Source organism: Hemicordylus capensis, chromosome 2 (assembly GCF_027244095.1).
Source record: "Hemicordylus capensis ecotype Gifberg chromosome 2, rHemCap1.1.pri, whole genome shotgun sequence".
NCBI lineage: Eukaryota > Metazoa > Chordata > Lepidosauria > Squamata > Cordylidae > Hemicordylus > Hemicordylus capensis.
This window is the reverse complement of record NC_069658.1, coordinates 162,051,420-162,064,857: the sequence shown is the minus strand read 5'-3', so window position 1 is coordinate 162,064,857 and position 13,438 is coordinate 162,051,420. Positions and strand designations below refer to the sequence as shown.

At 45.2% G+C, this 13,438-nt stretch overlaps 1 long non-coding RNA gene across 1 annotated transcript; it reads right to left on the bottom strand.

Moving 5' to 3' along the window:
- Nucleotides 1-9,352: 9,352 nt before the first annotated feature.
- Nucleotides 9,353-10,737, bottom strand: LOC128347293 (uncharacterized). The gene is made up of 2 exons (XR_008317487.1): nucleotides 10,641-10,737; nucleotides 9,353-9,694 (listed from the first exon to the last, which is right to left on the bottom strand). It is a non-coding gene; the product is annotated as an uncharacterized LOC128347293 (long non-coding RNA).
- Between the last annotated feature and the right edge of the window lie 2,701 nt (nucleotides 10,738-13,438).

Genomic DNA, 13,438 nt, shown 5'->3' with positions numbered 1-13,438 from the left:
TAGATGAGATAACACAACATTTGCAGATGACATAAAACTGAGAGGAACAGATAATACCTCAAAAGACAGGAATAAAATTCAGAATGGCCTTGACAGAATGGAAAACTGGGCTGAAAACAACAAAATTCAACAGACAAATACAAAATTCTGCATTTAGGGGGGGTGGGAATCAAATACACAGGTATAGGCTAGCTTGACAGTAGTATGTGTGAAAAGGATCTCAATCTATCAAAAGCTAAACATAAATCAGCAGTGTGGTGCAGGTGCGAAAAAGGTGAATGCGATTCTGGGCTGCATTAATAGAACTGTAGCTTACAAATTACAAGCAATAGTTCCCCTTTATTCTCCACCAATCAGTCTTCCTCTGGAGTCCTCTGTCCAGTTCTGGCTGCCACACTCTAAGAAAGATGTAGACAGATTGGAATGTGTTCAGAGGAGGCAATGAAAGTTGTGAGGAGTCTGGAAAACAAGTACTAAGCTTGAATGAAATGGGTATGTGTAGTCTGGAGACAGGAGCATAGCCACCAGTGTTCACAGGCATCCTGTGAACAGAAGCCACCACACCCCCAAGAACTTCTGGGGCCTGCCATCCACCAATGTAGACCACACCACCTATCTCCTCCTCTTCCTCCTGCTGCTGCTGCCACACCTCCTCCTTCCTCCTCTCACCATCGGCACCTTCTTCTTCACTCTCCTTCTTTCACTGCCACTGCCCTCATACTTCCAGATGTTTCAGGGTAAGCAAGGGGATACCATGCATCCTCTCTTGCTAGTGCAAGAGAGAATGCATCCCATCCCCTCATTCACCACTCCAAGAGCCTGCCAGAAGCAGCGAGTGAAGAAATGAGATATGTCCTCTCTCATGCCAGCGAGAGGGGATGCATGGCATCCCCCTACTTGCCCTGAAACAGCAGGCAGTGTAATGGCAGTGGTGGCGAGAGGAGGCAGGAGGTGCTGTGGCAAGGAAGGGGGCAGCCCGCATAACCAAGGCCACAGGCCACCATGGGCTTGATATTCCCCTGTCTGGACAAGAGAAGACTGAAGGGGCCCATGATAGCACTCTTCTAATATCTGAATGGCTGTCACATAGAAGAAGAAGGTGGATAGTTATTCTCTGCTGCTCCAAAAGGCAGGACTAGATCTAACAGGCTGAAGTTACAGGAGGATAGATTTCAACTGGAGAACCAATCGATTGGATAGCCTAGGGAGGTGATGGTCTCACTGGACAACTTCAAGAACAGCCATCTGTTGGAGATGCTCTAGCTCTGGATTTCTAGAGGGAGTTGGTATACTTGGCTTAGAAGATATCCTCCAACTCTGTGATTAAAAGCGATTTGGGTTTGGTATTGCTCGGCCTTCATTCTGCTCATCATTTTCAGCTCTAGTCCCTATGGAGTGGTTACTCACTTAGCTGTTGGATCCTTTTGATCAAAACAAACAAAACGTTACAAATATATTTCTATTATTACTGTCATTGTTATTTCTGTATTATTTTTCAACAAAAAAAGCACATGTAGTGGTTTACATAGGAAAAGAAATGCAATTAATTCTCTCTGTGTTTGAATGCCTACATTTTCTGGACAGAAAGAGTCTTGACAGCTCTGCATTCAGCTATACCAGCTGTAGACTGTTTTGACAAAAAATAGCTTCAGATTGCAACTCAGGATGAATTCACTATGGTTAAGATGGGAATACAAATATTAACAACATTGGAATGATTGGTCCCTTTCTTCCACACGGTCCCATGGCCCCCAGACCCAAGCTTTTTAACTGTGTGTCCACTTGCTTCCTAATACTTCAACTCCCATTCTATCTTCACAGTTCCCATACTTTGCTATTAGGACAGGAAAAATAACCTAATATAGAGGGTTTTATCTCAGCTAAAATATTATTAGTTCTGCTGAATGGCATTTACATGTAATAGATCATATATGATTTATTTATATGAACATGTCTTCAAACAACATTGACAAAAGGGATTAATATATATTCTGATAATTATGAAATTTCTGGGTTATGGGGTTCTTATGGCTTTTGACTTACAGCTCTTAAAGGCCAGATAACTGGTCTGTTCTTCACTTAAAAGATATTGGTGGAATAGCAATAGCCAAGAAAGCAACCTCAGAATGTAGGGAGAAGATCCAAACAGCTCTGATGAACTAAGCAAGGATTCATCAGCTGTCATGTCTGAGGAGTTGCAGAGAACTGTCAGCAAGCCAGGAGAAAAGAACGTTGTGTGTCCTCCACTGCATGGACAAAGTCTGCCACCCCCACCCCCACCCTGCCCTCATTCCAGCTTAAGTGACTGGGGAGGCAGGGGGTGTGGCAGTGGGCAGGGGGTGATGGGCCGGATCAGTTGGCTGGCAGGCTAGCTGGGGGAGGGTGCTTGTTGGCAAATGAGGGGAGCAGGAGCAGCAACTGCTCTTCCTTCTCAGAGGGGAGGAGAAGGAGGAGCTGCTACACATCTCCCCCACCCCTATTCACCAAGAGGGAGGGGCGAAACTGCTGAAGAGGCACCTCCTCCCCATTAAATGCCTGTTAGTTTTCTGATTCAGTCTATTACCTGTCATCTTTGTTTTATGCCTAGATCATCGCCTAGAATTTAACTTAACTAACGGTTTTTCAGTTTATTTTCCTGATGAAACTGATCTCATATCCTTTCTATGCCAAATAAAGCTACTTGATTTATTAGAATTAGCAAAGCGTCTCCCCTCAGCCCATTCTGATGCACAAGGAACGGTTAGTCAAAAGGCCCCTAAGCGTGTAGGATAACACAGTCTGTGACACTTCAGTTTGAACTGGAACCATCTGGAGAAAACAATCTGAAATCACTTAGGGGGGAAATATACTTCTAGTCAACTGTCAGAGCTGGGAGCTTGACAGCCACAGGTAAGGAACCAGGTAGGCAGAGTACAGAGTAAAGCTGCTTGGGGAAAGTCCCCACCTGACTGAAAACCTTTATAGGCAGTTCTTCCCAGTCAAGAAAAATCAGTGGCCACCTGCGTAGGTAAAGTCATCCTGTAGCTCAAGAACACTTCACAGTCCAGGGAAGCTTCTCCAGGGCACTTTCCAGATTACACCCTGCAATGGGGTCATGGCGGATCTCGCAAGAGTACTTCCACACTTCCTGTGTTGTGACACCGCCGTCCCTATGCTGACAGCAGGGTGCCGTTCACATTTCCGATGCCTCATTTTGAATTTAATTGCTGCGCTATAGTGCTATGACGTTGTGTATCCCGCGTTAAAAAGTTGCTGTTTTTTCGGGTGGTTCGTTTCCACGAGACTGCTCTCCCTGCTGTTTACGTTTCGGATGTGATTTGCATCAGTGCACAGTTTCTTGCAGCTTTGAGTTCCTCAAAGCTTTGTACCTTTCCCCCTCCTCCATAGTACCAATGTGCATTGATAAAACACTGCAAAAAAATCAGTCTGATATGATAGTACATATGATTGCTTCAAGGCTCTTCATTGCACAGTGTTTTAGTGTTGCATTCCTGTGCATTGGTTAAGCAGCATGCAAAAAGGAGCCATGATGCAATTATATGATTGATTGATTTTTTGGTGGTGTTTTATTAACTGTCATGCAGTATAATGGAGGGGGCGATAGAAATGACATGTAATGAATGGGGCTAATGTTGTTTTTAAAATGCAGTATCCAGAATTCAATGCAGTATTCCAAATGAGATCTTACCAGTGCAGAATAGACTGGAACTATTACTTCACTATGGATCTGTTGATGCAGCCCAAGTTTGTATTGGCTTTTTAGGAACTTTGTTGAAAAGTGGCATATAAATATTTATCGTAGCAGTAGTAATATTATGACCGTGCTGGCACATGTTCAGCTTGTGATTCACACCTACTGTCAGGTCATTCTCCCTCCCATCCTATACTTATTTGATTTTTATTACCAAAATGCAGGACTTTATATTTGTCTTTGTTGGGCTTCATGATGTTGATTCAGGCCCAGTGTTTGAGCCTGTCCAAATAATTTTGAATCTTAATTCTGTCTTTAAAGGCATTAGCTATTCTGCCTGCCGCCTACATTAGCCTCTTATGATCTGCAAGTTTGATACGCATCCCCTCGACATCTGCATCCAAGCCATTTATCAAAATGTCAAACAATATAGAACAGCCCAGGGCAGATTCCAGTGGCATCACTCAAGATCGTTCTCCAGGTCAGGGGTGGGCCAAATTATTGTGGTGCCTGAGGCAAGGGCCTATATGCTGCATTGCCCCATGCTTCTGATGGGATCAGTTATTATTATTAAAAATATTTATATCCCACCCCTCCAGTACACTACTGCTCAGGGCAGCTCACAGCTTTAATAAAATAGATACAATGTAAAATAAGAGTAATAAAGTTAAACAAGTTAACTTATCAGACTAAAACCACATTTAAGTTACATTTTTAAATAATGTTTCACATTAAACATTGTTGTTATTATAGTTGTTGTTATTATTAATATTATTATTTCTTGTTTACACAGTCAGACAGGTATTGTTGACTGGTTTGTTTTATCCAGACATCGAGTCCTTCCCAAGGACCTGGGATGCCAGGATTTTATTGTCAATTGTTATAGATATCGTCGCAGAATATAGGCTGTTCCCAGTAAAGCTGCCTTTTGTAATTGGCTGATGGTGATTTCTGTGGCCCCTATGGTGTTGAGGTGCTCTTCAAGGTCTTTTGGAACTGCACCCAGGGCGCCAATTACCACTGGGATGATTTGGGTCTTCTTCTGCCACAGCCTTTCAATTTCAGTTTGTAGATCTTTGTATTTGGTGATTTTTTTCTATTTCTTTTTCTTCTATTCTGCTATCCCCTGGCATTGCTATGTCGATTATTTTGACTTGTTTTTCTTTCTTCTCGACTACAGTGCTATCTGGTGTATTGTGTGGCAGATGTTTGTCTGTTTGTAGTCGGAAGTCCCATAATATTTTTACATCTTCATTCTCTTCAACTTTTTCAATTTTATGGTCCCACCAATTCTTGGCTACAGGTAGCTTGTATTTTTTGCAGATGTTCCAGTGTATCATCCCTGCTGCCTTGTCATGCCTTTGTTTGTAGTCAGTCTATGCGATCTTCTTACAACAGCTGATCAGGTGGTCCACTGTTTCATCTGCTTCTTTACTAAGGCGGCACTTGCTGTTTGTTGTTGACTTTTCTACTTTTGCTCTTATTGCATTTGTTCTTAGTGCCTGTTCTTGTGCAGCCAGTATTAAACCCTCTGTTTCTTTCTTCAAGTTGCCATTCTTAAGCCACTGCCAGGTCTTGGTGATGTCTGATTTTCCACATATTGTGTAAATATTGACCATGCAGGGGCTTATTTCTCCATTTTTCTGCTCGGTTCTTGACTTGTTCTTTCTTGTAGGCCTGCTTTGTTTCATTGGTGTTGAATAGTTTTGCATTATTGACCATTTGAAGTGCATCTTCTTCACTATCCCTTATATATTCTTCAAGGCCTCTTTTCTCCTCCTCTGCTGTTTGATGGACTTGCAGCATTCCTCTTCCACCTGAGCTGCGAGGGAGGTAGAGCCTATCTACATCACTGCGGGGGTGCAGAGCATGATTGATGGTCATGATTTTCCTGGTCTTACTATCTAGCGTCTCTAGCTCTGCCTGGGTCCAGTCTATTATCCCTGCAGTGTATCTAATAACAGGTATAGCCCAGGTGTTTATGGCTTGTATGATGTTCCCGCCATTGAGTTTGAGGATTTTTCTCACTCTCCTGATGTATTCACTTCCAATTTTTCTTTTAACTTCAGTGTGTGCGATGTTATCAGCCTGGAGAATGCCCAAGTATTTGTAAGGTTCTTTCTCTTCCAGGTTCTTGATGTTGCTTCCATTGGGCAGTTCTATTCCTTCTGTTTTTGTTATTTTCCCTCTGTTCATTATTAATGCAGCACACTTGTCTAGTCCAAACCCCATTGCTATATTGCTACTGAATATACGGACAGTGTTTAGCAGTGATTCGATTTCTGACTGGGACTTTCCATTATTATTATTATTATTATTATTATTATTATTATTATTATTATTATTAATTCAATTTCTATACCACCCTTCCAAAAATGGCTCAGGGCGGTTTACACTGAGAAATAATAAATAAATAAGATGGATCCCTGTCCCCAAAGGGCTCACAATCTAAAAAGAAATATAAGATAGACACCAGCAACAGTCACTGGAGGGATGCTGTGCTGGGGGTGGATAGGGCCAGTTGCTCTCCCCCTGCTCGATAAAGAGAATCACCTCTTTGCCAAGTTTGCCAAGTTATTATTAATAAGAACTATAAAACTATTAGAACTAAAGAATCTATCAGATATAAGCAGCAGACAAAACATTTCAAAGCCTCTTTACAAAGATGTGTTTTTCAATTTAAAACAAAACAAAACACTGAGGGACTGAGCAGAGTGAAGCTCTTTGGGGAGGGTGTTCCCAAGCCGAGGGGCCACTGTGAAGGAACGAGGTCTAGACCTCTTGGGTTTCTGTAAATAAGCCCCTGTATTGTTTTTAATATTCCCAAACCTCTTCTTGTAAATAAGCCCTGATAAATTAGTTGTGTCCTATTATATTCTCAAAACTTCTGTAAATTGTAAATAGGATTCTCTGTTTGCACATCCCTTTGCATGGAGAAGGATGGCAGGGTCAAAAGTTCCTTCTTGGTCTTCTGTAGTTTCACTTTTGGCTTAGCATTTTGACAGCTGGTGTTTGGAGGGAAAGGAGATTTCAAGAAATGGAGGGAATTTTTGGTTGGTTCTAATTGGATGGCTTAAAAAACTGTTGGGCCAGAGAAAGTGTATATATTGAGAGAGTTTTGAGAGGGCAGGCAGCAGTCTGCTAGTCAGACTCTGGGGAATCCTGAGGGAGAGTCCTGAGATTCAGAGTCCTGGAGGGAGAAGTCAAGAGAGTCTTGGCAGCAGAAGGAAGAGAGTTTGGAAGTCTGCAGAGAGTGAGCAGCCAGCAAGAAGAAGAGAAGCCTTTGAGCTGAAATCACTGGAAGAAAAAGAAGAGCCAGGCTGGATTAAATCTCAAAGATGAAGAAATCTCCCGTGTAATGTAATAATTACATTTTCAGTCTAATGTAATAAAGTCTGAAGAATACAATAGACTATATATATATCTATTAGAACCTCTTTATAGGACTCTCTATAAAGTCTATAGTCAGAGGCGTATCTAGGGAAAATATCGCCTAGGGCAAGCAGTGAAATTGCACCCCTGCCCAAACAGGAATGATGGGACTTGTAGTCAACAATATCTGGAAATCCCTGTTAAAAGGAACACTTTACCATCTAGACATGGTTGTTGATCAAAACCTGAAAACAGGAGCCATCTCTGTAAAAGACTTAGAACAACAGTCAGGAGTTATGCGAGGATTCCAAGTGTCATTTTCTCTATCTCATCTCATTCTTTTTTTTTTTTTAATGACTTTGTCCTAGAGGATCACCTGTCCAAATAGCCACTAGAAAAATAGGGGAAGAAGAAGGTGGAGGGGGGAGTCTATAAACCAGTGAATGATCCCTGCCAGCCTTTGTCTTGTGGTGATTGTTGGCTCGTGATGGGGTATATGTGCATTCACCACACTAGTGCTTACTTTGACACCAGGAGGGAGGAGGATACATTAGTTTGCCACACTAGACAGAGGCATTTGCAACAGGAGCAGACAGCCAATTTCTGCCAGGGCCAAAACCAGCCCCTGCCAGACTAAGAAATCATTGTAATTTGCCCCTTCCTGTCACAAGCAGTGTGCTGTTCTTTTATTATTGACTCTAACTCTCAGATATCCCAGTCATGGATGGAAAATTCAGGGTCAATTTACAAGAGACACATTTTCTATATGGGAGTTTCTACATGGGAGTTTCTTCTTTGCAGGTGTTGTTCAGAAACCCATGTGTAGTGACCGCCAGGGGCATAGCAAGGTTGGGATGGGCCCAGAGATGAGATTTTAAAATGGTCCCCCAGCCCCTCAAAGTCCAGGGCGTCCACACACCCCAGGCCCCCAAGGATTTATGTCTGATATTTCAAAATAAGTATGCTGCCTGGAAATACATTTCACTGAATACACACACACACACACACACACACACACACACACACTTCACAATATATAGTGATATACATTGAGTACTATTTGTTTGTGCTACTTTTAATGCCTAGAACACACTAGAAACACTATTAAAATGGATATAGTCATATCAAATCTAGCATCTGCAATGACAAGTGTTCCAATTCAGGCTTTCCTTCTCTCTCCTCTTGCAGAAAAATGGCCTGGAGGCTAAAAGTATATTCTCCTTGCTGATCCTGCATTTGGGAGGAGGCCTGCTATGTAGGGGGCCTCTTCATTGTCTTTCCCTGAAGTATCAGCAGGGATGGATTGCCCTGGGTGGAGGTCTGGTGCAGAACATCCATGATAGAGAGGTCATCTCCTGGCTCTTTGAGTTCTTTCCCCCAAATGTGGATTGCCCATACTTGGGAGATTGCTCATAGCAGGGATGGGATGTCCTGAATGGGGACCCGATGTAGCGTTTGCCTCTTTAGGTCCTTTTCTTTGAGTCTCAGCAGAGATGGAAGGCCCTGGAAGAGGGCCTAATACAGAGGTTGCTTCTTTTGGGTTCTTTCCTTGGAAGATCAGCAGGGCCGGAAAGCCCTGGGAGGAGGCAGATATCGATGTTGCCTTTTTTGTTCTCTACTGGGAGTGTCATGCTCTACAGAGAGCCACCCCCATGGCTTTTCTTCCTGCAAAGGAAATGGGGGGGCACCTCCTAGCTGCTCCCCCAGGGCCAAATAAGTCACTCAGCTTGACTCTTTGCCTGGATCCAAGCCTCCAGCCGCTGCTTTGGCTCTTGGTGGAAAATGATGGGGCTGGAGAATAACGTTTGGCCTCCTTCCCATTTGGAACACTTGGCCTCGTTTCCATTATTCCTGCCACTCAGCAGCCCTGAGTGGTTCACCTAACCCAGGGCTGTACCACTTGGGCCTTCCAGCTGTGGTTAGGTTACAGCTCCCATAGTCCCCAGTTGCACTAGCCAATAGTCAGGGTTGATGGGAACTGTAGTCAAACAGCAGCTGGAGGGCTGGTGTTGTGCAGCCCTGCCCTAAATCAAGCTTCCCCTTCTGCATCACCACTCCATCCTCTTCCACAAGCGGCAGATCCCTCTTCAGGGCCAAAATCAGGCCTCCTAGCCATACATATTGGGGCAGACAAGCTCTGTATAAGCCTCCTGGCAAGGAGCAGTCTATCTTGAGCTACCTCTTGAACTTCTCAGAACATCTCTTGGCCCCAAGTGGACTGGCCATAGAGCCTTTTCTGTGGCTGGGTTTGACCCAAAGACATTTTTACCCAACTCTGCCCAAAGAATATTCAAAGTAAGACAACTTTATTTTCTTTAAAATCAACTTTTTAATTTTTAAGCAATAAATATGCATGTTATATTGCTGTTTTATCTCTACATCCTATCCTATTAAAACAAATGTTTAATATTTTTAAAATAAATATGCAGCATTTTATTGCTACCTATGTATGAAGCACTGTCTGGTTTTTGTCTTCCTCTTTTTCCTCATCAACATCCAGCTCCCTTGGAGGAACCAGGATCCCCATAGTGGCTTCCACCCTTGCCAGTCTGCTCCGCAGTCTCCAGAGCTGTCCCCTCAGTGCCTTGAGGTTTTGCAAACATTCCTGGCAGCTGCGGAGGTCTCTTTGGCCTTGAAGGAAAGAAAACAAACAGGGTCAAGGGGCCTGTCCTCCACAATACCAGTCCCTGCACTGACTTCTAGTCCCTTTCCATGCCCAGCACAGACTTCTCATCTCTACCTTGCCCCACCCTGTCCCTCTGCACTGATCCTCCCCCCTCTCCCAACTTGCACCCCGTCAGGTTGGTTTTTGCTCCTCCAGCTTCTGTCTTCAGCCACCTGGAGGTCTCCTGCTCTCTAAAACTACTCTTCTTCTTCTCCCTCGCTGACCCTTGGGTCTGGTACCGCCACTCATGTGGGCTCACGTCTCTCTCCTATCCTTCCAATGCAACCCACCTCCTCTGTGCAGCTTTTGGCTTAATGCCTCAGCAGAGGCAGCTCCATCAGCTTGAACTGAATGCCCCTTATGCTTTCTTCCTCTTCCTCACTTCTCTCTCCAAAGCCAAACTTTAGACTGTATGCTCCTGGTGGCCGGAACTTTTGCCCATGTACATTGACGATGCTATAAGGAGGATTGTGATAAGCACAATTGTATGTCATCCTCCTTGGTTTCTTGTTTCAGCCCAGCTTGAACTCAAAAGGGCTGATATTAGCATTCATATTATTAGCATTCATGAATTTAGTATTCACATTCTGCTTTTCCCCAAGCAGCTCAGGGAGGTATACATGGTTATTTTTTTCCTCCTAACAACCCTAAAAGTTAAGTTAGACTGTGGGACAAGTGACTGGCCCAAAGTCACCCAGCAAGGTTCATGGCTGGATGAGAATTCAAACCCGGGTCTCCCTGGTCCTAAGGAGGTGCAGCTGAAATACATACACATTGTTCCCCCACTTGTCCCATCTCAACTTCCCTCTCCTTCCTCTATTGCTTGCCCATCTCTGTTTTTAGACTACAAGTGTTTTAGATTGTAAAACAACAATGAGGATGGAAAAGGGGTGCTGCCTCTGTGAAACTTACGGTCATTCAGCTGATGGAACTGCAAATCCATCAAACTCTGCAGAGTTTCTTTTACATTGCTTAGGTCCGGCTCTAGAGGAGGTGGGGAAGGAGGAGGGGGGGAGAGGGATGCAGGAGGAAAGAAGAGGTGGAGGTGGAGGGTGGGATGGAGCCAACTTCCAGCGAGGCAGAAGATAATAATGAACTGGACCCAGGGGGGCGGAGATATGCTGCAGGGCCTTCAGGAACATCTGCAAGAGAGAAGAAGCAACTGGTGGTCAGCCGCAAACGCTGGCATACTACCACACCCGCCATCACTTGCCCTCACTGCTCACCATGAGAAACTGTCTGAATTACAGGCATCATAGCTTGGTCACCTGAAAGACAGAAAACGAGGGAACACTTCAGCAAGCACTGACAACCCACCCACAGGCCTCCCCTCCGAAACTTAGATTCAGACTCAAATCAAACATTTCAACATTCAGGAGAAGGAAACAGAGAGCAAAAGAGCCATTTTTAGCCCAGCAGCAACTTCAGGGGTATGCTCCGAATGTACCTTCCTTTCCCCACCGTTGCAGCCGAACTTCACTGCGGATGAGCCTTGTCCGTGTGTGTCCAATTTGCAGGTTGATGGCCCGGAGAGAACGAGGGAACTGCTGGGAAATGCGGCGAACCCTCATTTCTGCAACAAAGAGAGCAAAAAGGAACAAGTGTTGTATGCTCTGACCAGGCCGAGTGCTGGTGTCTTGCAAAAAGGGGCAGTGCTAGTGCTTGGTCCATCATCTGGGCTGAGTATCAAAACTCCAGCTGAACTTTGTGCTGGGTGTCTATGCAAAAGGGTTCGGAGGTGCCACAATACTTACGCCGCTGGACATAATCATGCTGTAATCCTGTGAGCATTTCTACTTCTTGCGCAAGATAATTGTCAGCAGTGGAAGGCTCTGGTAAGGGCTCTGACACAAAAGCTGCTTCCTTTGGAGTGCCAGTGGAGATGGAAGGACATGGCACTGAGGTTTCCTCATTGGCCTCTTCCCCCAGAATGTCATTGGTGATGTGAGGTCCTGTAAGGGATCCTGGCACTGAAGTTGCCTCATTGAGTTCTCCCTCCAGAATATCAGTGTGGACGTGAGGTCCTGGAAGAGATCCTGGCATTGAGGTTTCCTCATTGAGCATTTCCTCCAGAATATCAGTGGAAATGTGAGGTCCTGAAAGGGATCCTGGCACTGAGGTTGCTTCATTGAGTTCTTTCCCCAGAATGTCATTGGTGATGCAAGCTCCTGGAAGGGATCTTGGCACCAACATTTCCTCATTGAGCTCTTCCTCCAGAATATCTGTGGGGACACGAGGTTCTGGAAGGGATCCTAGCATTGAAGTGTCCTCATTGAGCTCTTTCCCCAGAATGTCAGTGGGGACATGAAGTCCTGGAATGGGTCCTGGCACCAAGGTTGCCTCATTGGGCTCTTCCCCCAGAGGGCCCCCCAGAACATGGTGCAACATGGGTCCCCCAGGACATGGAGCAACATGGGTCGGATTTCTGGGATGACCTGAAAGAGAGGAAATAAAGCAGGAATCTGGAAATGAAGATGGCCCATAGCCCTGAGAGAAATTGCCTCCCCTTTCTGCCTAGGTTAACCAGCTGGGATGCAGCCTGGGATTGTGGGTGAGGTGGTCCACCCAAGGAAACAAGCAAGGGATGAAGAGGAATACATTGCATAGCACTGGCAAGACAGCCCTCACCAACTATGCTTCAAAAGGGAGTGCAATGGCCAGGCTCTATCTGCTGAACATACCAATGCAGCTGCCTTCTACCAAGTCATACCCCTGGCTCACTTTGCCCTATTCTGGCTGACAGCTGCTCTTGGGCAGAAGCCTTTTCATAGCTAGCTAAAATCCTTTAACAGAAGATGAAGAGGACTCAACCCAAGACCTTGTGCATGCAAAGTACTTGTTCCATTACTGGACTATGGGCCCTCCCATACCTGTGAGGAAAGAGGCTTCTCGTTTGAGCAGAGTGGGAGCTGAAGGTTCACATGGACTAAACAATGCATTTGCTCTCTGGCTGAAGCAACAACCCCCAGTTACAGCCTTTTGACCTATGTGCGGGGGTAGGGGTGGGGCTTGAAAATCTGCCTGGACGCCATAAGCAGGAAGCATAGCTATGATCTGAGGAATGCAGGCCTAGCTCCGAGGGGCAGAAAACTGGGATTAGAGAAAGAAAGAGTCTCTTTGGACTGATCTCAGAGCTCATTGGCCAGGAAATGTTGCCCTTGTTTGCAGGTGATCCTCCATTTCCATCTTGACCCATGTAACTGTCAAAAAAAGAGATGCTTTGGAAACAAGACACCAGCATTCTTTAGCTTCCTCTTTTCCAAGGCAGGGGGAACAAGGCCCAGAGGATGTCTTGGGGCTGGGTGTGGGCAAAAGGTTCTTGCAGGGCTTTTCCAGAAGTGCACCACCTCCAAGGGAGAATTACCAAACCTGCCTACCTGCTGCCACAGCCCTTTCCCCATCTTCTCCTAGAAGGGAGGGTATCCAGATGTGACTCACCCAGGCCCCCTGGTCTCCTCCAACACTTTTGACTGCAACAAGTGCCAGCAGCAAAGGATAGAGGTGGATGAACCTGCCCTCCTGCCATTCATCCATCAGATGGACGTCTGCCTATCTCTCTCCATTGTCAAAGTGAAACAGGTCTCCAAGGAGACACTCCCTGGGGGGTTGAGGAGCCCTGAGAAGAAGCATGCACTCTCGTCATCCAGTTACCAGTCTGTGCCCCCTCTTCATCTTCATCCCTGCAGAAATAAGGAGAAACATTCTTAGTA